A 22,535-nucleotide genomic window follows, 5' to 3' on the forward strand; every position below is an offset into this window, starting at 1 on the left:
ACATAAGAATATGTGCTGTATTCCACTTTTATTTCATTACATAACATAATTTCTGCTTATTTTCCCTCATGAAAATAAATGTATTCAAATGTAATTACAACTTCTTTGTTTATATAAGGAATAATACAACCAAACTGTTAGATATGATATAACAACATTATTCTGAAAATATTGAAAAGCTTGAGACTGCATGCTACGTAATGTATATACATGTATCATGCATCATTAACCCTCTATAAATGACAACATGATAGTTACAAATCAGTGAGATTTGACTTATATCAGGGTTAACAACGCAAATGCTCAAATTGATCATGTTTTTGGGCAAAACCCTCTGAAAAAAACTCGACATAATGAAGGCTATTAACATCTTCAAATGGTTCGAGGGACCTCTGCCATTGACTCCTACATGACCACTACAGGTTTTAGATGGTGTATTTTCAGATTCAAGCTATCTCCATAGCTCATTAATCTATCTCACCGTTCAATATCAGCTGCTCCCATATGCATGCCCCTTCACTGGCTCCCAATCTCCTCTAAAATCAAATTCAAATTACTAACACTCACATTCAAGGCCCTTAATAACGAAGCCCCTCCCTATATTTCATCTCTGATCTCGAAATACACTCCTTCACGCAATCTGCGTTCTGCTTCTGATCTTCGCCTTGCTTCTCCTCTCATCGCTTCTGCTCATTCTCGTCTGCAAGACTTCTCTCGGGCTTCTGCTTTTTTGGAACTCTGCCTTGAGCTGTCAGGCTTTCTCCTTCTTTCCAAACTTTCAAGCACTCCTTAAAGACCCACCTGTTTAAAGAAGCGTATTCACTGTACCTTAATTAATCAATCATTGTTGTATCAAAAATCACAAATTGTTTCTAAAATCCTAATGTCTCAATTGTACCCTAATCTTTACTTTGCAAACTCTAATTTGTAGGGCCCTCTAATCTTATTGTACTCTGTAACCCTTGTTTGTTATCCACCATTTATTCCCTGTTTGTTATAACTAAGGTAAAGCACTGCATATCTTGTCAGCGCTATATAAATAAATGATTTCCAGGGTCAGAGTATAATAAATCTCAAAAAACTTGAGTTTAAGTCGAAAAATTGATTTTTGACCAAAAAAAACCCACAAAAAAACTAAAAGCTTCATGGTAAACACCACATTTGATCCTTAACAAATATGCCCTTAAATGTCCTCTTACAATAGGACAAAAAGAACCTCTTACAATAGGAGGCATAGATCCTGCAATATACATTGAATTGTCGTACATAATCAGAAAATTAGTTATCTCACACTCGAGTTGCTGTTTATGTGTACCTTTGGCTAACGGTGCATTCAGAACTAGTGACTTCTCTGATAGCACTGACTGATTAAAGTGAGTTAGTGGTAGCCCCAATAAGTAAATAATGGCCCAATTAAAACCAGAATATGATGAGCATTATAGCAACTCAAGAACCAAGGACTCAACCCCCTCAACCCAAATTACTCAGTATGACATTTACAATTTTGTAACCTTAAAATAAGAGCATAATGTATTGGTGAGATCGCAGATGTTTCCGATGCTCGAGAAATATGTATCTGTTTAATACATCATGTGCCCAGTGGACTTAATTATGCAAAACGTAAAAAAAAAAGATTTCAACCCCATACTGAGCTGTCAGAATAGTTTATGGATACATATGGAGCAATGAAAATTCTACAATGTAATTTGGACCTAGAACTATTTACATTTCACAACCAAATCATCTATACAGGACATTTTATTATACCGTACATTAATGATTTGAACTTTGAAATAAAATATAATTAGTGCATTATATATAATACATACCCTTTTCTAAAGAAATGTGCATACTTTTGTTTAATACTATGTAAGCTATAAAAATAAAAGATGAGTATTGAAGTATATAGCTGATATAAATTGAAAAATATGGTTGAGCATTCTAATCAGTTTTTACCTAACTGCTAAACTAGTTGTGCATCAGTAGGCATCTTAGCAGATAATTTGTCCCATCAGATTGGTTTATCTGAAATGAATACTCAGACTGCCAATGCCTCTTTTCTGATTATGTTTGGGGTGCTAATGGATTTGGAAGTGATGGGGAACACTACCCTACTCCCTCTCACCTCTGATCAGAAGTCACACACTGAAGAAATAAGTAATATATATTTTTCTATCTAGACTGCTTTGATCCAGTATTAGATATGAATACCAGCTCATCCGCTGAGGGTGGCTGTTTTTTTGATGCATGTTTTTTTGAAAGTGCACAATACCCTGCTATTACACATAAGCCCTACATGTACAGTATTCAAGAGCAAATTAATTCTTATAAAAATTGGCTGGGAAAATCCTTAGACATGACAGATGCTTGAAAAAAAAGACTCTAATCAGGGATTATACAATAAATTTAATTTGGGGAAAAACATATTTAACAATACCTGAAACTGATGTTTTTCTTACAAGCTGAGCTTGGAAATACAAATTTATTTTCCATTTTGAACCTAAATAACCATCTGATTATATAAGTCAAGAATTTGTACCATAGGGCTTTAGGTTTCAGAGAGTGAATTGGTTCAAACATAGGTGTTTTGGCTTATGCGGTAACAATGATTTTAAGAACCAAAGTGCTAAAATCACTAGAATTCCCATTTACAATATTTCTGTTAGTAGCAAATATTACATTTTTGTTTCAACTTTATCGAACTGGTATTTTTACATGCAGCAAAGTGTCCATAAGAATCTGTGTAAATTAAAATCATGTTTCAAATATTAGAGATGTCTAAGAAAATTAGGCTGTAAAACCTAAAAATATGTTATATCAGAAAACAAGCCTATATCAAACACAGGGTGAAGATATATTATGTATTTAGGAGTTATATAATAATATATTATTTAAAGCTGCAACATATTTTAATGGTTTTACCAATTTCAAGGAATTTTAAATTGGAATTGTAGCTAGTCAGTTTTGTTTGATATATTATTCATCTAGGTATAATGCTGTCAGAAATGAACATAACACCAAAATCTGACTAATAATTTAAATGAGTTTGCTGTAGCATGCATAAATTAAAAAATCTAAAACATTTATACAGAAAATGCTTGTATGTAATTGATACTTGCTCTTTAAATTGAATAGAAACACACTTGTTATTAATATTATTATTATTTATATAGAGTCTTTGTTTCCTGCAGAAGAGTAAAGGGATACAAATACAAGGCATAAACAGAAAAACATTTCACCAATATAGATGCACAGAAGGGGGGCTGCTCATGAAAGCTTACAATCTAAGCCTATGTGATGTTGTGTCAGCATGCTGCTTAAAACAGAATAAATATGTGCTCCATACAGCTCGTTTTAATTTCTCATGCAGGACTCCTAACCAGTTTTGACTATATGGCTGCTCTGTGTGATCCAAACAATTTACATGAAACACTCTAGTCCTGTATTAATGGGGTTATTTATTATTTATTTTATTTCTTTATTTTTTACACTTTGTTTTCCATGTTTTAATATCTAGGATCCAAGGTGCAAACCAAATCCATATAGAAGAATAACAAAAACATTCATGCTTTAAAGGATATCAGATGGATTGCTGTTTATGAACATGTTTCCTAATGGAATATACAGGAAAAACCCCATGCTGGCGGCCCCAAGAAAAAACTTCCCAACAACATCCGCTGGTATTCAGTAAGGTACTTCTTTCTAAAGGAAAACATACCTAACCCTTGGGAATCAAATATTTATCTGTGTTTTACATCTGAAAAACAGTTTACCTACTTTGTAATTTTTTTTAAGTATCAGTTAATTATGAATGAAATCTACCCAATTTATTTCATGTAGTGTATAAAATATATAGAATGTGAAGCAGACAATACTAAGCCATTTCACTGTGGAATGAAACTGAGCATAGCAAATGATAGAAACGCTAGGCTTTTTTTTTTTTAAAGGGATGAGTTTTATCAATGTTTAATGTTACTACAATTTGTTTTTTTTCACTAAAAATTCACAAATTCCAATTAGCGTTCCAATGTGAATTTTAGGGAACACAAAAACTCAAAATACTTATAAAAATGTGGCATCTAAAAGCTGATGAATTCATGTAGAAGTTAATGGGAGTTCTCCTCTGCAAAATGTAAGGGATTTTTTTATTTTCTAATTTTGTTAAGAGCTGGTAGATCAACTGAAAATGATGAGTAGAATACACTTTTTTTTGCTGTGGTTCAGTTTTTTTCACATTTTTATTCAATAGGTTTTTTTATATTCAAGTTTGTTGATAAATAACAAATCTCCCTGCTTTCTGAATAGAGCTCCTGAGTTAAGGATAGGTGCAACATGGTTTTAGTCACACTGTTTGCTGGAGGACTTGATTTTGAATGCACTACAGACTTGTGTGGTGCTAACATCTCATTGTTTTGTAATCATTTTTTTTAAAAGCAAACCATGAGCTGGCAATCTTTCTCCTTTTTTGTTCATAAATATGCACACATACAATTTGGTAAGCTGGTACGTTTGGTAGGTTTTTGGGTTTATTTGAATTTGAAAAAAATCTTTAAAAACTCAAATGTAGGGTGAACTGATCCCCAAAATTTCCCCCACCACTCATAAAAGTAGCCACTGCTCTAAACCCTTCCTTCTGAAAAGGTTTCAGACTGCAGTCTGGCTAAAACATTCACAAGAAAAACTTTACCATGAGGTTTGGATATAGCACAGGTTGAGGCAAATTAAAAAGTTGGTGAGGTCGTTAGTTAATCTTCACTCATGATGGGCGAATTTGCAATGTTTCGCTTTCACGAATACACGAATTTCCAGCGAAATTCGCAAAACGGCAAGAAATTTGCAAAACGGAGCTGGCATCTCGGTTTTGACGCCGGTGTCCGTTTTTTGAATTTTCACGCCTGTTTCGCGATTCACGAAACGTGCAAATTCGCCACAAATTCGCATCTGGCGAATAAACTCGCTCATCACTACTCCTGATATGTCTGCACTAATGTTGCGTATGGAAAACTGACACCTAATGCATTCCACCCATGTAATTAGTCGAAGTCATTATCTACCATGGGAAATTGTGGTTGGTGACTGTGAACTATTCTGTTGTGGATATCTGCATATTAGTTTAAAATCACTGGAAAACTTGGTAAACTGTTAACTGATTACAATGTCAACATCACTCTGATTGACTTTATTTACTTTCTGAGCTTAGACCATGACACAGCAATGTTTCAGGACTAATGTCTACGAAGACCTGAAATGTTTCTGAAACATTTTCTTGTCATGGCCTGTGCTTGATAATTATGTGAATAAATGTTCTTTTAACCATAAAGGTTGCTGTCAGTTTGGTGAAAGGTGGACTGATTTGGTGTTCCAGAAGTAGATTGCTGCTATGGGATGTACACCCAAGAAGTACTGTAAGTGATTATGTATGAGTGTCGGCTACTATCTGTAATTGGTAAACCATGAATTGCATAATAGTGAATCAGACTTCTGAATTCAGATTAATCATCTATAAATAATGTTCTTTAATTTTGTACTGATGTCAAAGGCCTTCTAAAATAGACTGATTAGCCAAACGAATACCCCTATCATGTCATTATTGTTATTCTTTACTCAGTGCAATTTTTTGAATGTCAAATATGTTACAAATTCATCTTTCTTTTCTTTTTGAATTTCTGCTTATTTTTTTTTTTTTTTTTTGGAAACAGCCGACATAACTCTAAGGGGCAAATTCACTAAGATTCGTAGTTGCACCAGGCGTAACTTCGCTGCACTTTGCCGCACTTCGCCAGGCGTAGTTTCGCTAGCGCTCCGCAAATTCACTAAAATCCGAAGTTGCGCTCAGGTGTAGCATGAAGTTGCGTTAGCATTGATTCGCTAAGCAAAGCGAAGTTACGCTAGCGATGGTTAATTTGCATACGGCGCCAAATTCAAATTTCAATGGAGGAATACATACAATCACTACAAATGCCTGGGAAACCTTCAAAACATTAAATAAATTTTTTTTTTTGCCCTACACATGTGCCCACTGTATAGTTAAGTTGCATGAGTTAGGAAATGTATGGGGGAAGGAGGGGAGCCCCAAAAAATTTTTCGATCTTTTTCAGCCTATCACCCATAATATAGAAAAAACGCCAGCGTTTTTTTGGACTTAGAAAAAATTTGAACTTTTTTTGAAGCAATCCCTATCTACTCTATTGCCCTTCGCCTGGTCTGAGGTGGGGGAAGGAAGTCTAGCGTAAAAGGTAGCGTTCAGTACAATGCGCGCGTTAGTGAATTTGCGTAGTTACGTCCGTTGCGCAAATTCGGCAGGCGTAAGGGTGCGAAGTAACACTAGCGAATTTACGCCAGCGTTCGTTAGTGAATTTGCGAAGTAACGAAAATGACCAACGCCAGCGAATTGACGCTAGCGTTATGCGCTTCGGCGCATAGTGAATTTGCCCCTAAACCTCTCTCTCCTAGTGGATGTGTCAGCCGTAGTTCCACCCTATGTTTTTTCAAGAAACCAAATATTATATGGAACTGAAACACCTGATCAAAAAATAAGGAAAATGGGAAGTGAGAACAGTGACAGTGTTTCAGGTGGTGGGATCAATAAAGTTAGGAGCATTGATTGGTCCCTATCTGGTTTTGCCTGTTCCCCAGTACCACATCCCTTCATAGTCCGTACTTCTTGACTCTAATTGCCTTTCAGCCCTGATACCTGGTCGTTTTCTTATTAACTGGACAGATCTTTTATCTATTCTGCTACACTATTTATCTGTAGGGTGTTTAGGTTTAGCTAGTTACTTGGTGTGCAGCATATAAAATATAAACACATTTGTTATGCACTAATATTCTTTTAGCTCTAGAGAACCACTGCAAACACAAGACAGCAGCCTTCAACAAATACCATATCAAATAAAGTGAGACAATCTGTGCTTTACCCAGAAGCATTAAGGGAAAAAGTACAAAACAAACTTGTGATGAGAAAGTACTTAACTCCCACACAAAACACAGCAGTTTTATGGAACAAAATTAGCCTAAAACCAGAAATGTGAGCTGCTATGAATGAATATGAAAAAATTGTAGAGGGAGTGTACTGAAAGCTGTATATTTCACCCAAACAGCAGAAATCTATTTATCATTTTGCTAAAGTTTATTTCTCTAGAAGTATTTTCATAGTGTATGCAGTTGTTGTACATAGCCACATGAGATGATGATATGCATTGCAAAATACGAATAAAAAAAATTAGGATCGTAAAAATTACACAGAACTCTGAGCTAGAAAATATGAATACCTTGAAAAACTCAAGAAATTAAATTTTTTTGACAAATCGTAGAGATATAAAAATACAAAAACCTTGAAAAGTCTGAATTGATTTAGAGCAGTCCAAAAAGATCAGTGCAGCACCCATTGTCTTCTGAAGGACCTTGACATCTTTTACCTGGCAAAGTCTTGTATTAGTTTTTGTGGGTTTTATACCTAATAAATCTCTAATTTTTAAAGCTTTTTCAAAAAATTTTGAAAACCACATTTTTTTGAGATTTGTGGATATATTTTTTTAAATTAGTTAGATGTTACTAAATGACCCCCAAATAATTATTAGAAACCAGGAAAGGGGTTTGCACATCCCATGATCCAACTTTAGTTTGTTCAGAGTACAATACTAGTACTAAGATGATATGAGAAAATGAATAGAATACACAACTAAATCATATCATTGGGAAATATGGATTAAATAGGAAAATGTGGTTGCTATATAAGGGGATAAAGTAAACAGTGGGGGGGAGGGGGAAACAAAAAGAAGGAATTAACTATTGGAAAAAAGAGTGAAATTATGCCAAGGCTTAAAATACGCCCCCCGGAGAAATGCATCAGACAAAGGAACAGCAATTCACCATTGTGCCCTATGAACATAAACTCTCCATTAAATTAATAAATCATATTTGCTAGAAAACCAGGTTTCTTGTGATATAGAAAGTCATTTGTTATGTAATTGAATTTATATGTAAATGAAACTATAAAATGAATTGATCAATTCATTAATTATATATTTGAATTAATATGGTCATTATGAATTCATCTGAAAAATGGTTGAATACTCCTAAAGCTGATTGCTGCTATCTGGTATATCATTTCTTTCTTATAAACTTCTTGGGAACTGTAATTACATTTTTATTGTTTCTTTAACTTCACAATCAATTAATATTGATCATTTTGTGCATCCTATGTCCACAGCCACAAATTAAACTCTGCTACACTCTTTTTTCCCTCATACTTTGTCGATAACCATAATTAAAAAGAAATCACATTCTTCTTAGTAGACGATACCATCATCCATTATTTAACACTGATTTAGTTCTATCATTTTAATTAAATTTAGATTCAATTTAAATTAGGAAAATACTAAATCATAAATAATAGAAGATTTTTGTATACACTGAGTTATATTTGCTCCTTTATATAGTAATGATTATAATTATGCCAATATTATATATATATATATATATATATATATATATATATATATATATATATATATATATATATATACACCAAATTAGAAAAAGTCTCACTCACAGGGTTTATGAAAATAAAAAAATTATTCCAAATAGAATACGAACGTTTCAGCTGTAACCCCAGCTCCAAGTTACACAGTGCAATAACTATAACCCTTAAATACATAGGGGGTTATTTATCAAAGTCTGAATTTATCTCAATATTTTCTGCTACAAACTACGATCAAATCCGATCGGGTTTTTTTTATGCTTATTTATTATAACATTTTCCTGAAAATTTGCTTTGCGGGAAAAAAAATCAGGTTTTCACTGACTTTTTCATCCGATTTTCAAAATATTTTGTAATTTTCACCCGAAAACTAGGAAAATTTCAGGGTATTGCCCGAAACCCAACGCACAATGGGACTTCTCCCATTGAAACCTTGACAGGCCTGTAGTCAACCCCAAGTGCCCCAATAACTGTTATACTTATATCAAAATTAGAATCATGTGCACTTACCAGTGTATCCATCATCATATGGTGTTCACTCCCATGTCCTGTGTGGGGTAACTCTCAGGTATCGATGCAACCTCAATTTGCAGTAAAAATATATGTTGTACCTAACATGAGAACACGGATGCAGTCTCGAGTGCCTTCATCTTACTGCTACAGAAGGGCCTAGATTATCCCACAGTTCACCTTACCACACTAAATCACAGAAATTACGTCTCTACTTCTGCCCCATGGATACTCCTACAGCAGACCATCCGGAGGAGTTTATGATGTAAAATACATTGTGTACTGCTGAGCCGCATCAGTGCCGGGGCCCCCACCATATGTGACAAATTACATTCTATGTGATATTGTACATGTGTATACACTATATGAAACACCCATGAGTAAATATATTTCTATATGTCATATATTTTACTAATCCACAGTGAGGATCACAGCTATTAAAACTATATGTACAGTGGCATTTACTGATCCAAAGTGAGAATCACCAACCATTTAATCTACATATTGTGCCCTTTACTACTCCACCGTGAAAATCACCAAATCCCTTGGCCTTATTGTTGCATAACACAGTTCTGTTACACATGTATTGCACAGTTCAATTTTACATATCTCAAAACCTCTAAAACTTCATATTTATTCTCTATTAAAAATGTGAATAGATAGACCTAGTATGTGACTATTCATAAAACAACACTTTATCTCACTCCATACAACCATTATCATTTTCCAAAATCAACTTGACCTTATAATGCTAACTGGAATCAATAAATATAAAAAAAGCAACCAATTCAAAGGATGCTACAAAAATGCATTAAGCAATGATCCTAGATTAAAGGTCTACAATAAGATAGGCATAGTTCATTCCCCATCAGTTCATTAAGGTAGATAAAAAGGTGCATAAGAGACCAACTCATTCAGTCCAAGAGAACTTATAGTATTTAATCTATGTATCCAACGAAGTTCTAATTTCAACCATGTTGATTCCCGGTCACCACTTCTTCTTGGTGGAGGTACATAATCGATGATCATGATTCGCATACTCACTGGTGAATGTTTCTGGAGCAAAAAGTGGGAGGCCACCGGAGTATCAGCTTTACCAGTTTCCAATGCCAGCCGAATTCAGCTTCTGTGGTTAGCCATACGTTCAAGAAAAGTCGTGATTGTCTTCCCGACATAAAACAAACTATACACAAGGCATTTGATATAATAAATCAAAAATTCTGATGTACAAGTCAACCTGTGTTTAATCTGAATACATTTTCCAGTATGAGGATGATTAAATATCGGACCAGCGATAAGATGACTTGAAGAAGACAGCCATGTTGTTGGTGTGATCGTTTGATAACAATGTACTGGGTCCATTTTAACCAATAAGTCCTTGTAATGGGCCCGAAGGCGCAGCAGTAAAGTTGAGGACCAAAGAGGAGACCAAACCAGGTTCGAAGTACAAAAAGGGTTTATCCAGAAGAATCGTCAAGGTACAGGCAAAATATCAGTTCAGGCGGCAATCAAACGAAGACAAGAAACAGGCAAAGGTCGGTACATGGATAATCAGAATATATATATAACACACCCAGGAACACAAGTCAATGGAACCTATAATTGGGCAAAGAAGAAAAGGGGAATGGGGTTTAAATAGTCCAAGGCTTGGCGCCAAAATGTTGACGTGCTGTCGTCAGACGCAGACGCCAGCGTCCTCACGCTGACGTCTTGACGCCGGCGCCCGATTCTGACGCCGGCGTCCGTTCCGTCGCCGGCGACCAATCCCAGGGCGAGAAGATGCTGATGTCACAGGAAAGCGCCCAGCAGGAGCCATGCGGTGGAGCAGAGGGTCGCCATCTTGGAAGCCATCTTGAGAAAATGTAACAGTTTCCATTACAGTACCACCTTCCTTAGGGGGGGCCTCAGGACCACCGGGACCAGGACAAGAGGGAAACTGCTTGTGGAACCTGCGGACAAGGATGGGAGCATGAACGTCAGATTTCCTCACCCAGGAGCATTCCTCAGGACCGAAACCCTTCCACTCAATGAGGTATTGGAGAGCACCCCTGGAAAAGCGAGAGTCTAAGATTCTGCTAACTTCGAATTCCAAAAGATCATCGACGACAACAGGAGCTGTGGAAGAAGAAGAGGGAGAGGAGACTGCAGGCTTAAGGAGAGACACATGAAACACATTAGGGATCCTCATCTCAGACGGAAGAAGAAGACGGACCGCCACAGGATTGATGACCTCGATGATGGGGAAGGGACCGATGAACTTGGGACCAAGTTTAGGAGTGGGAATCCTGAGACGAATATTTCGAGTGGACAACCAAACCTTGTCACCAAGAGAGTAAGTAGGAGAAGCAATCCGCTTTTTGTCGGCAAATTTCTTCTGGGAAGAAGCACTCTTTTCCAAATTAGCAGCCGTAGCATGCCAGATGGCCATCATATGGGCAGCCTGATCATTGGCGGCAGGAACGTTGGTGAGTAGGAGGTCTTGAGGAAATGCCAAAGGATTTAAACCAAAAACACAAAAAAAAGGAGATTTCTGGGAAGAGGAATGCATGGAATTGTTGTGGGCAAACTCCGCCCATGGAAGAAGGTCCGACCAGTCATCCTGACACAAGGACACATGACAACGCAGGAACTGCTCCAATGCTTGGTTGACACGTTCGGCGGCCCAATTATACTGTAATGGGCCCGAAGGCGCAGCAGTAAAGTTGAGGACCAAAGAGGAGACCAAACCAGGTTCGAAGTACAAAAAGGGTTTATCCAGAAGAATCGTCAAGGTACAGGCAAAATATCAGTTCAGGCGGCAATCAAACGAAGACAAGAAACAGGCAAAGGTCGGTACACGGATAATCAGAATATATATATAACACACCCAGGAACACAAGTCAATGGAACCTATAATTGGGCAAAGAAGAAAAGGGGAATTGGGTTTAAATAGTCCAAGGCTTGGCGCCAAAATGTTGACGCCAGCGTCCTCACGCTGACGTCTTGACGCCGGCGCCCGATTCTGACGCCGGCGTCCGTTCCGTCGCCGGCGACCAATCCCAGGGCGAGAAGATGCTGATGTCACAGGACAGCGCCCAGCAGGAGCCATGCGGTGGAGCAGAGGGTCGCCATCTTGGAAGCCATCTTGAGAAAATGTAACAGTTTCCATTACAGTCCTGGAAGTTATGCCCTCACTTATATGCGATAGTCGCAGTTGTGAGAGTCAAAAGAAAGAGTATTGTGATATTGTGCACCCGGGATTTCTTTTATAAATGTGCCATTAAATGTTTGGCATGTTTGAGGGGACAATTTGTAGTAGTGTCCAGTAAATGTAATTTTCATTGCCAAAACATCAACTGTGCAAGTGAATTTTATTTAATTTGGAAATATGAGTTATGTATGACAAAGTCATCTGAATAATATTTAGTCTAAAACAACAACATAAGATTTCAATTAGAATATCCATTCTGCATAATGACTTTACAAAAGTGATAGATTTCTGTTTGTGTGTTGATTTATAATGCTTACAGGGTATAGATAATGTATTTTGACATAATACAGCACCCAACTTCACAGTTCTAATATGTTTTCTGTTTGAAGTGCACTAGTTTACAATCATGAAAAAACAAATTTTCCAAGGAAAGCGCGCAATATTTCACATTCTTTGTACATGTCTAGAAAGGATAAATATCTAATTTCTATTTATTTTAACTGGATAAAACATACTGCACCACCAATATTAAATAAATTAATGCTTTGTATAGCACATGTTAGAATTTTATTGATTATAAACAGAAAAATACATCGCTAACAAAATTTAAAGGTCAGGTATATAATTCTGGCAATTTATATATTTTTTCACATCCAAAATAAAGTACTTTGTTTAAAGAGATTTTACTATTGTAGGACAAAATTGTGCATATTATGTCCAAGCACAGATGTGGGTAGGTTAAGCATTTACTGAGGTGGGGAATAGTGATGAGCAAATTTTTGTGCCAGTCATGGATTATTCTCAGTGCTTAGTTTCAGGTCCTTCAGTTATTTAAGGACATCTTTGATCCAGTTCTTGATTGGTGGGAAGGTTCCCTTATCTTGCTGGGATGCATTATTCCATCAATATAAATTCACCATAATATACTGCATGTTCCCCTCCATAAGATATCACATTCAGGCTCATTGTGTAATTTTCATAATTTGTTTTTATTATAATATTTTTTACATGCAACCTTATCTGGGACAATGGTAAGCATTATTGTTGCTTTCCAGAAACTGCACAAATCCGCAACCTGCATGACCAAGTAAGAAAACCGCTTTTTCAAAATTATTTAGCGTTTCAATATATTTTTCTGCATGTCTCCTGGACAGAAATGGAAAATGTTTTTTGTAACACATAACTTGGAGAATTCTGCTAGATGTTTTATTTCTTGAATTTGAATGAAATAATAATAATGAATTTGCCGATCCATGACACTACCAAGTTCCCTCTCTATTGACTTTAAATAAACTTGAAATAACTGGCTAAATATCGCTTGATGCAATTTTAAAATAAATATACATTACTGTTACGGTATTGGTCTATCCAGATTTATTTAATGAACACACAAGTCTTTTGTGTTTCTAATGACTTGAGTGAACTATTTTCCCCAGATACTCTAATTAAGACTAAATGTGATATGAGAAAATATTTTCTACTAGTAGCTGAGAAATAAAATCTAATTATCCTGTAAAAGGACAGTTGCATTATAGTGATACTTTAATGCATCAAAAAACATTTCTGATGAAAAGGGGACAGCTATGTAAATTAGCCAGGGCTTCCAATTAAGGGCCAATAACAACAAATGCAATGTAGAAACACTGCAACTATCTAATCACACACCACACAGATAAAGTTATAAGAAAATGTTTTTGTTTTTTCACTAAAACCCTGTGAGTGTCGCAATCCTTGTAGCTATTAATTTTGTCTACGGAGTGCACCATTCCTTTGGTTATATATATAAAGCTCCTTACCTGGCCTGGCCACCCTTTGGTTATTATGGTAATAAAGTTTAAAATTCAAACTGGTTGCTATACTGTACCTCTCCAAGGCAAACATATCTTTCCTTAAATAATGCCCCAGTTAACAGCTCATATATCAACAACTTTAGGCCATGGGGCTGAGCAAAATAAGATACCCCAGTATATGTACATAACCTGACCATCGTTTCTGACATGCTGCCTCAATGAATATTTTGCTTGTGGTTTTCTGAATTTTCTTTCTGGGACCAACTGCTGTTAACATCTTATCACCCCAACCAGGTGTTTCCCTTCAAACCTGTAGGTGCAGAAACATTTTTTTTTTTAAATATAAAGATTAGATCCTTAACATTTATACCTCAATATACTACTATATTTGTGCAACATACACACAGTAGTTTCAGTGGTACATACTGGGATGGTAATAAGAAAAGACAAGAAACTGAAAAAAAACACTACTCAAACATATATTACTGGTGGATAAGAGCACATGATGGTATAATAACCTAAAAATGATTGATAAAAAATGTATAGAATTCAAAGCTTCTGATATGTCATTAAAGTGAAACTAAACCAAGTTTTTATACAAAATTGAATGATTTGCATGTAAGATGCCTTACAATGGTGGGTGTTAACATACTGTATTCAAGTGAAAGTGCTGCTTTAAAAAGATTTCACTGGGGAAAAGTTTATTCCTGAATGTGTTCCTTTGTGCTTGCTCATTGTAGTGTAAATGTTACAACATTCCTTTAAATTGTCAGATCCTGTACAGTATTTTTCTGGGATCATATCTGCCAGCAACACATTCTATAAAAAAAAAGAAATATGAAATGAGGAAAAAAAATAAAAAGTGAGTAAAATTAATTGGAATCAAGTGGGGGGATATCTCATAAACATACTTTCTGAATAAATAATACAGTATTAGGAAAAATAATACAGCATAAAAAAATCAGGCAAAGAGTACTAAAAAAAATTAAAATAATTGTCACCTCACAAAAATTGCAGCTATAAACAGAAGCAGTATAATTGGGCAGCACCCTCATAAGCATAGGCTAAATTAATACTGTACTTAGTGTCCCAGTGACACAAAACGTGTGACACAAAACGTGTTAGACGAGAGATGCTTATATAAATAAAATTTTCAAGTTTTTACTCATTTTTGGTCTGATCTATGTGTGACAACATTTTTGTTTATTTACGGATTGTCCGCTCCCTTGGCCTGAGGGCCTGGGGCAGGATTACCTGGGCCACCTATGTAATTTGGTGAGCTACTTCATTGGTGACGCTTTTATGCTTAAATATGTATTTAATTTTTCTTGGTACCCAATGATATGTGGGAGATAAGATTTTTCAAAGTTTAGCTTTAAGGTGATGTTCAGAAATTTCATCAAAATTACCAATTTTAGGAAAGCTTGGCGGTTTGATAATATGGAGTAGAAAGACGTGTACCCATTTCGGATTTGGGGGGAATAACTTCCTTGAGTGAAATTACATTTGTGTAGTTTTACCCCACATAAAATGTGATAAATGTGTTTATTTTGCAGTAGCTGGAATGACAGAAATGGTCATAAGGGGTGTCTTCATTTTGGGGTTCCTAAAAAAAAAAACGTAGGTTATCCAGAAAAAAAACTATTTATTGTTTGCCTGGGTAAACTGAAAGTCCCACCCAGGGAAGGGTTACTTGAGGTAGTGTGGCAAAAGGAAAAACTTTTTCACTGGTCTAAAAAAACACCTTAAATCCCCAAGAAAAAGTAAAAGAATAAATTAAAGGTGTATTTTAAAACCAAGTTATTTAGAATGTATACAATTTACTTCATTCAATTTAAAATCTGGCTGGCAAGGAACACAATAAAGAACAGTAAAAATACATAAAAAGTACTTCAGGTAGGGGGTCACTAGTTTAACAAACTTAGTAATACAAATTTTACTCCTAGGTTATAATAGGTGGTTTCCCCAATTTCATAATAGCAGTTACGTGAGGTGAAAAAGCTGTGAGTTATAGTTCTTCATCCAGAAAAGGCCCCAAAACTGAAAGAGCACAAAATGTTCAAAAACTCTCTGGCAATAAAAGTTTGCAAGTGACCAAATCGGCTTGCAGTAAAAGGGTTTATGGTCTGCAATAAATCACACAAAGTAAAATTTTAAATGATGTGTCTTATTTTTTTTTTCTCACAGTACACTAAAATCCATAATTTTGCATTTCCCTAGACAGAAGTTACTTATCCTCAACACCAGTAGATTTATAGTGTTTGATATAAAAATGAAATCTCACATCATCTCCAAAACAAAGCATTGATAATATTTAATTATGTGAAAAGCATTATCTTGTCATAAAAACCATATAATATGGCAGATTTCAAATGCACTAAATAATAAGTACATGCTTATTCTATTAAAGTCTTGCATTTGAATATCCATTATTTTTATTATTATAAAAAGAAAGTTTGTTGTTTTGAATCCCTTTCATGCATTTAATCGCCATTTTCTTTTGTTTCTTATGTATCATTTAATATGATAAGATATGTTTTCGTTAAACCCCATAAGATCATAGACTTGCACATGCAGAGAGCATTCATTTTCTCTGAGGTATACTTTATCAGTAGAACAAAACATTTGTGGCTCTTGATCATTTACAAAGTTGCTGTAAAGTTTAATATTTTAACTTGAGGTGAGTGAGAAGACATTTTTCTCACGTCAAAATATGAAAATATAATGAAGAATGGTATGTTTAGTGCTCACAAAGACCTATGCCATTATACAGTACTTTACTTTCCAATGAAACTAGAAGTACAAAATAGTAGAAAAATAATCCGAAAACCCCCAAGTCTTAATAGTTAAAAAAAAAAAAAACTTCTATAGGACCTTGACTGCTTTTACTTGCCAACGTTTTGTATTAGTATTTATACATAAAATATCTTGAATGTTTACAGTTTTAGAGAAATGAAAAAAAAATAATTATTTGTGAAAAAAAGTAGAAATCCAAATTTTAGTAAACCAGCCCCTTTGTGGTCATGATTGAGAATTGTATTTATCAAAGGGTGAAAGTTAAGAGTTCACCATTTGATAAATGCGATTCTAAAAATTCCATAGAAATGAATTGAAGGTGGGTGATTTTTTTTCAATGGTGAGCACTGATCTCACATTTTGATATATCTGCCCCAAAATCAGGCATAGGTGACCTTCAATAATGTAGGTGTCACAAGACAAGAAATATTTGACATCTAGATACAGGTACTTTATGATACATTTATATTAACATGCAGATTTCAGGTGTTACTGTGTGATGATTTTCCAGATAACTAAAACAGCCCAGTAAATTAAACAGCAGGTGCAATTATGCGCACTACCTTGATAGTCATCTATTACATAACGCAAGACTTTTAGGATCCCAGCATGATCCAGTATATCTATCTATATAGAGTATATATCTATATATGTGATGTAAGCCCCATGGAGTAAAATTTGAACAAACATACCCTTAAAATAACCTCAACCCTGTCAATTCATCACTTTCCCATGTTACATTTAATTTACATTGCACCTGGGCAATAACCCATAGTAACCAATCATTTATTAGATGTTTTAAGCCAGCTGCAGGTAGAATTATGAAGGTAGACATTAGATTGATTACCTTGGGTTACTGCTCAGTTGCAGATTTTCCCTCTGTTGATAAATGAGCCCCGGTCTTTTTGACAGTAAATAAAGGAAAAGAAAATTCTCAAGGTGACTAAATAGGAAGATGTACAAAGGGACTCTCCAAACTGCTTCTTTTATAAATATCCACTCTTACGTTGCTGTACTGATACAATAAGGCCCGTGTTTCCATTTTTTCTTTGAGGACCATGACCTGAAACAATTTGAATTCTTTTAATCGCAACCTTGATCCACTGCAGAGAATGTGCTATTAGTGAAAGAACTATCCAGTCTCTACCCTCAATCCACAAGCCTGTATGATTGCTCTGTCAGAGAAAGCTAATGAAAAAGTGTGAGGATGGAATGCATCACATCGCTCACCTTCTCGGCTTTCAGGGTTTGAAACAATAGGTTTGTAAAACATTTGATTTTCTCAGTATGCTATACCCTTTTCAGACAGATGGACTTACTTGTACTTACTTTGTACATTTTCCCTTTCAAGAATGTATACTGAGGCCTTCTCTTAAAAGGTCACATGAAACAGGGATTTTTACAGTACTTTCACTGTTCTTTTGAAAAAATATTCAATATCCAATAGAAAGATATAAAAGAAATATCTTTAGTAAAACAGTAAAGATTTCTTTCCCCCGCTCTAGGATAAAAGGAATATCAAGGTTATAATGTATAAATGTGGAATATTTTTATTTAATTTAAACAGATACGATAAAGAGCTGTGAGCATCCACCCCCCATGCACACACATAGAAATCAGCTACTGTTACAGTACCTGGTGGTCTAGTGGGGATGCCCACAAACGCGCATGGTCCTTAAGTATGGTGTTGTGGCACCATGACAACATTGAGAAAGGTAAAATACATATATTTAAAGGTGCCATGACCTGTTTTCACTGTCCAACGTAGGTCTGCTTACCTTAAGTTGTTCCTGTGTTTCTGACTTCTGCTTGTTACTGACCATGTTTTCGGATCCTGAATTTGTACCTCTTGGCTTTAGTTCTCGGATTAAGGTGTCTGTGCGAGACAGCTACAGTCTGTTATTATGTCTTACGCTGCCAATGTTGTATCATCTGCTACTTGGATGTTGTATAGAACCCATACAAGCTTCAAGACATTTATGGTTATGTCTGTCACTTCTCGTACACTTTATATTCACACTTACTTACTCTGTTCTATCAACCATTGCGCAACAAATCAAAGTGATTTATCAAGTACTTAAATGTGCACTACATACAACTTGCTGCAGGTTTTGGTGCAGCAATTGGAGAGAACAAGGTGAGTGATTGTTGCTGTTGTGGTATTTCTCACCAGGGCCAGAACTAGGGGTAGGCAGAAGAAGCCTAGGGCACAGTGTTGTGGGGGTGTCAGGCACGTACCTCTTCACCTACCCCTGGTCCGCGTCTTGTCTGGTATGGCTCAGCACTGTTTCTCACCATGAGAAGCCACCTAAGCTAGCAGTAATCTCATCCCTTTGAGCAGTGGGCTCTTACATAAAGCTTTGGCAGGTCTTGGCAAGATGAAAAAAAAATAGTGATAAGCAAATCTGTCCTGCTTTACCAAAAAAAAAAAAAAAAACATGCAAAACAGAACAATATGCTTAACTGAGAGATTTTGTGAAGAGCGTTGGAGTCAATGGGCAGTTTTTGCACAGATGCATTGGGGTCAATGTGCTTTTTTATTTGCACAAATACAATGCAATCAATAGGCTTTTTGTTTTGCACAAATGCATTGGAGACAATGGGCATTTTAATTCAGGCACCAAAATGGCATTGGAGTGAATGCACAATTTTTCGCAGCAAAAATTTTCACAACAAAATTGCCAGGATTTTACAAAAGTAGATTAGCAAAACCATGCCTGGCAAAAAAATGTGTGCATTGTTATTAAAAAAAACTGAAAGACTGACACAGTTTAAAGCTGAATGATTATAATGTGGTTCTATTAATTTTAGGATATTTAGAAAATACATGCACTGGGAGATGAAATCCTTATCTGTTATCGATCTTTTTCTCTCATTAAAGATTGGTTAGCAGATAACAAAGTGATGTTCATTGCAATTCAAATCTTACTGAGGGTGAATAATTCAATAGGATACACTTCTCGAAAAAGTATGTTCCCTAAGGCAGATCATATTGTACATCACTTCTATGTTCAGTTTCACTTACACAAAGGCTAATACAATGCAAATGTCACTATAACATGTACAATGTGCTGCTGAAGCAATACAAATTAATTAATAAGCATGAAATTAATCGCACTTACAGTACATGAAAACTAGAACATTACCTGCTGTTAGAGCGCCAGCTAAAAACCAGGTATAGAGCTCAATTAAACATGCCAATCATTGTCAAACTCATTAAGATGGGTCTCAATCTGGTTTAAATTGGGAAAAACAAGTGTAAAATCTTGATGGATGTAGCTGATCTTTATTCTGCATAATCTTTTCTTTAGTCTTTAGTTCTTTCTCCAGTCTTATCACCTCATTCAATCACTTCAATATAATGAAGAGCATCTGTGACATTGAATTAGAGTTAATAAAAAAGTAAGTGTGAAATTAGATTTCTAACAACACATTCACCTCTCTTTCTTTTTTTTGCTTCTGAAGCCATGATGACAATACTCTCCCAATTCCTTTACTGTTGCTCGAATAGGACATGTATACACAGTAGTGATGGGCAAATAAATTTACCTAGCGTAAAGTCATTGCGAATTTCCACGTTTCACCACCGGTGATAAATTCGCCACACTCCTGCCAAAATTCGCCAGCGTTAAAAAATTTTGGACGCCCTATTGACTTTAATGTGGCGTCAAAATTTTGGCGGGAGTCAATTTTTGAGTTTCACTAATTTTTGCCAAACTTTTTGCCATTTCATGAATTTCACAGGAAATTCGTGAATTTTTTAGGTGAAGCAAGAAATTTGCTCATCACTAATACACAGCCTCACCTATTTCAATAGCATGAAAACAGTGACTAGCAAAAGTATTCAGACCCTTTAGCAAGTGCTTCATTTTACTTAAATCCTGTACAGGTATAAAACCTTGTAAACAGAATGCTCAGGACCTTGGGTTTTCTGGATAAGGGGTCTTTCTGTAATTTTTCTTAAAGTGATACAGACACAAAAAAAATTATTTTCAAATTATTAATCATTTTTCACTGATAGTTCTGCTTTGAAGGAATTGTCGCTTTAAGTTCCTAAACCTGACTGTTTTGCCAACCTGACTGTCCCTTCTTAATCTGTCAATTAGAGTTTCTAATGCTGACGGACTAGTGTTGCACAAATATGGCAGCCCCCTCATACAGGAACAGGGTAGTAAGAAAGGTAATTTAAAAACATCAGGCAAATACTTGTATGGCAAAATTATAAATAGCATTCAAAGACAATGTTATGATGGATATAAAAGGTTATTTTCTGATGTCTATCTCTTTAGTACTACTATAATGGAGTCTATGGGAGATGGCTTTTCTGTAATTCAGAGTTTTCTGAATAACTGGTTTTCAGATAAAGAATCCTATACCTGTGCTGTACTTTGGTTCTCTGCAACACTGAAACTCAAAACGGTTACATTGTTCTATGTTATTAACTGTAATATTCAATTTGCATAAGTATTCTCACACTTTAATAACTCTAAGTACTTAGAATAATGCCTAAGAATTGTCATTGTTAAAGCTTATAAAATGCTCTACCACTATCTAAAATTTTTATAAGGTAAATAAACATTTAATTTCTCCCATGAAAAAAACGGATTTACTAAGGTTGCTGGGTGAATGCTCACTCAGGTCTGGAAACTGAATATAAAAAACACAAGGCACAATGCTACATTCACATGTCTATATACCTACATGATTGCATGAATCTACTCGTATCGCTTAAAGTTTTTCACCTATATGAAGTCGGTTTACTTCTAAGTTTCCACATTTTACAATTTATAGAGGAGAATATATCTTTTACTTTAGAAAGCCTTGGGAATTCTACATCATTGTTTTCTTATGTGATACACCTTTGATGTTTTCTCTTTTCATCTTATCGCAAAAATAATCTTAAAGCAGCTTGCACTGGTACAAACAAAAACTGACAAACTTCTTGTTGGCTTGGTAGTAAAAAGCAACATCAAAGACAGAAAGAGTTGCATGGTGACATTTGGGAATTCATCAAGACTGCACCTGTTGCAGCAGGTTCTATAATACAGCGAAGAAGACTGTTGCTGCCCCAGTTACCAGCATCTCAAAGGAGTAATTTACACATTTTCAAGATGCAACTGCTAGAGCACTAAGGGGTGCAAAATAGTTTCCATTGTCATTCAGGTATTCAGCACTTGCGCCTGGCATTGCTGCATTTTATAACTTATGTTAGATTAAACTCTGAATGCAGGCATTGCTTAATTTATTACGAAAGTACAGATCTTTGTGGTCTATTTAGGCGTGAAGAGTGCTCACTGAGGGAAAGGGAACATGGTGCACAAAACATGGCTGTTTGAGCCAATTTTTGCACTTTTTATCCTGCACTCTCAATTGCAAATTACTCCTGATTTATAGTAAGCCCCCCTTGATTACACAACACAAAGTACCATATTTTTTTTGTATCCACTTTCTCTTTGTCCTGCATTATGCTGTATGTATTTGACAATTTCTGGAGTTTTTGTATTTTAATGATGGAAAAAAGCCATCTATTATGTGTGTAATTTACTTCTAAGGCCCTGAACAAAATACATTTTATGTTTTGTTATAGATAATGTCAAAATAAGTGTCCTCCTGTAAGGAAGTGCTTAATGATGCCAAGCATGAAAAAAAGCCATCTATTATGTGTGTAATTTACTGCTAAGGCCATGAACAAAATACATTTTATGCATACAACCAAATTGTTTTTGGTTGATAAAGCTTGATAAAGGGCCATTGTTTGGCTTGAAAC

General features: G+C 35.5%; 1 protein-coding gene across 1 annotated transcript in view; it reads left to right on the top strand.

The window, feature by feature from the left end:
* The window catches only part of htr2c.L (5-hydroxytryptamine (serotonin) receptor 2C, G protein-coupled L homeolog), a 187,275-nt gene that overhangs the window by 74,942 nt on the left and 89,798 nt on the right, over positions 1 to 22,535 (top strand). The window contains exon 2 of the mRNA XM_018229986.2: positions 3,518 to 3,692. The gene's annotated coding sequence lies outside the window, so the exon portion shown is untranslated. The remainder of the gene's footprint in view (positions 1 to 3,517; positions 3,693 to 22,535) is intronic.

Source organism: Xenopus laevis, chromosome 8L (assembly GCF_017654675.1).
Source record: "Xenopus laevis strain J_2021 chromosome 8L, Xenopus_laevis_v10.1, whole genome shotgun sequence".
NCBI lineage: Eukaryota > Metazoa > Chordata > Amphibia > Anura > Pipidae > Xenopus > Xenopus laevis.